This window comes from Lactuca saligna, chromosome 1, assembly GCF_052625555.1.
Source record: "Lactuca saligna cultivar CGN05327 chromosome 1, ASM5262555v1, whole genome shotgun sequence".
Lineage (NCBI taxonomy): Eukaryota > Viridiplantae > Streptophyta > Magnoliopsida > Asterales > Asteraceae > Lactuca > Lactuca saligna.
Window position 1 is genome coordinate 162566243 of NC_136417.1, and position 2643 is coordinate 162568885.

A 2643-nucleotide genomic window follows, 5' to 3' on the forward strand; every position below is an offset into this window, starting at 1 on the left:
ATCTTTTGTAATTATTAAATGGCTTGATGCATTTTGTCATCCACTTTTATTTGTCTATACATCCAATTCTCTATAAAAGAATCTTTCCTGTAATTTGTCTTGGTTTTATCTCCATTTGACTGAGTTAATTACATCAACATCTATATATAACAACAATAAACTTTACCATTACATAAACATAAAGTACATCAACAACCATTACATAAACATAAAGTAAATCAACATCCATTACATAAACAAGAATTACACAACAAGTCTATTACATTAAAATCCCATAAAAACCACCAGAAGCATATCATGAACCCCAAAGCATAACCTTAACAATGACCAGCAGTATCAGTATCTGAATCATAACCTTCAACTGTTTCACTTCTTCTCTAATAGATGCCACATCCTCTAAAACTTCTTTAAAATAATATGACAAACTGAAAGAGTATCTTGTGCAATGGCCTTCATATTCTCAGGTTCTTCATCAATCCATTCCCAAAATTTACACTTTTTCCCTGGTTTCTGTAGTAATAAAATCAATAACATAGAAGGAAAGAAGAAGAAAATTGATTCGATTTGAAAAATAAAATCAATTTAGGTATTTACCAATGAGTTAGGGCACACTTGGAATTTCTTTCCAGGGTTATCTTTGGTCTTGGAGGTACGAATTCTTAAAGGGAGTTCACAATCACAGAGGACGTCCTTATCTACTCTCTGATTGCTTGAACCTGTGGAGATTCTTGAACCACTTGACATCTTCTTTCTTCTTCTACGAAATCCCCACTTCTATGTGTTCGAGTTTGAAGGGAATTCTTCCTGATTTTGGATGTTAACATTCTTTTATAAGGAGTGACTAAGCTAATTAATTTTTATGCAGTTGTTGTTTAGCCACGTGTGCTTCCACATCAGCAGAACCGATAGAAGCCGGTCAGAAGGATCTATTGTGTACATATTAATAAAATATAAGGGCTTAATTTACAAAAATAAATAAATAAATAAATAAAGACGAAATGTGTACATTTCAAAAAGTAACTTACCCTCTCAAGTCATTTTCCCTTCTCACAACCATGATGCAACTAATTTGTACAATGTAACACGAGATGACCCATCGTTACTCATTGCCTTTTCACCATCCTCTTTTCTTTTCATTGCCATCGACCTAACTGCTTTCCCTTCCTCCGATTCCATCAACTGCTCTACCCTCTTCTCCACCTCTGTCGCCGCCACCCTCCTACCGTCTGACTCATCCATCGGTAGAGCCAACTTCATTTCCTCCACTAACACCACCTTATTAAACCTATGTTCTACATAAAGCGGCCAAGCAACCATCGGGACACCCGTACATGCTGCTTCAAACACCGAGTTCCACCCGCAATGAGTCACAAACCCACCCACAGACTTGTGGCTGAGAACCGCCACTTGTGGCACCCAATTCTTTGCTACAAATCCTCTATCTTTTGTACAATCCAAGAAACCTTCTGGAAGTAGCAAATTTAAATCTGGTTCCGGTAGTGGCAGAAAACGGTCCTCCGTATTGTTCGACGGTGGGCTTCGTACCACCCATAGAAATCGATGTCCAGTCATCTCAAGCCCGATGGCGATCTCCTTTAACTGATCACTTGAAAACAAACCTAAACTTCCAAAACACAAATTAACAACACTTTTACTTGGTTGAGAATCTAGCCAATTCAAACATGCACGAGAATCATCAGCATCGGCAGCAACCAGCGGTCCGATGCAGTAATTAAATTGGTGGCGCAGCTGGAATATCTGTCGCAAACAAACCGTTAGTCATTGCGTTAATCACTTTTGGTTCTAGCGATTCAAATGTGTTGACAAGAATCCCATTTGATCTGGCTATGTTCTCACTGATTTTAAGAAAGTATGAATAAACAGTAGACGTTCTATCAAGAAGTGGGTCTGGCATCTCGGACGAGGCTATCGGGGGAATCCCCGGCAACTGGAAAAGTGTTTTCATATCTTTGAAACTTCCGGTCGAGGTTCCATGAAGTGTCGGAAAGTTTATGAGTAGCTGAAGAAAACATGCACTAGAAGTTGAAAAGTAGTATACAGGAATGTTGAAGTTAGTAGCCACAGACATTACATTACATGTAATGTGAGAGGAGAGAGAAATGGACTGTAAAGCATTCTTGATGTTCGGAGCGCTAAGTCGAGAAAGCTCAATGGTGATGGCTTCCATAGAGGAGTAAAGTTGGGGATCAATAGGGATATCAGGAAGATGGTGAAAAGTGATGGCAGGGAAGGTGGCAGAGATGTTGTGGACATCAGAGGCGGTGGTGCCGGTGTTCAAAGAGGGGATGAGTGTGAGGACGATGATAGAGAAGGAAGGATGGTGTTTGTGGATAAGTTTTTCGAGCTCTACCATTGATATGAGATGGCCCATCCCTGGGGATAGGTACAGAACTATAGTCTCCATTTGACCGCGGTGGTGCTGACGTTAAAAGAGTGGATGAGTGTGGGAGTTGCTAAATCAAGTCTCGTAATGGTACCGGTTGCAAGACATCTTTTGGTTTATATAAAATGTTTAAAATTTATTTATTTATGAATTTAATTTTTATTTACATTCTTATCCTCATTATTTATTAGTTTTGTTTATTAAAATTTGATAACAAATATTAGTGAGTTGTTTTTTTA

General features: G+C 38.6%; 1 pseudogene; it reads right to left on the minus strand.

Moving 5' to 3' along the window:
- Window positions 1-1047: 1047 nt before the first annotated feature.
- LOC145013106 (UDP-glycosyltransferase 88B1 pseudogene) lies at window positions 1048-2425 on the minus strand (annotated as a pseudogene).
- Between the last annotated feature and the right edge of the window lie 218 nt (window positions 2426-2643).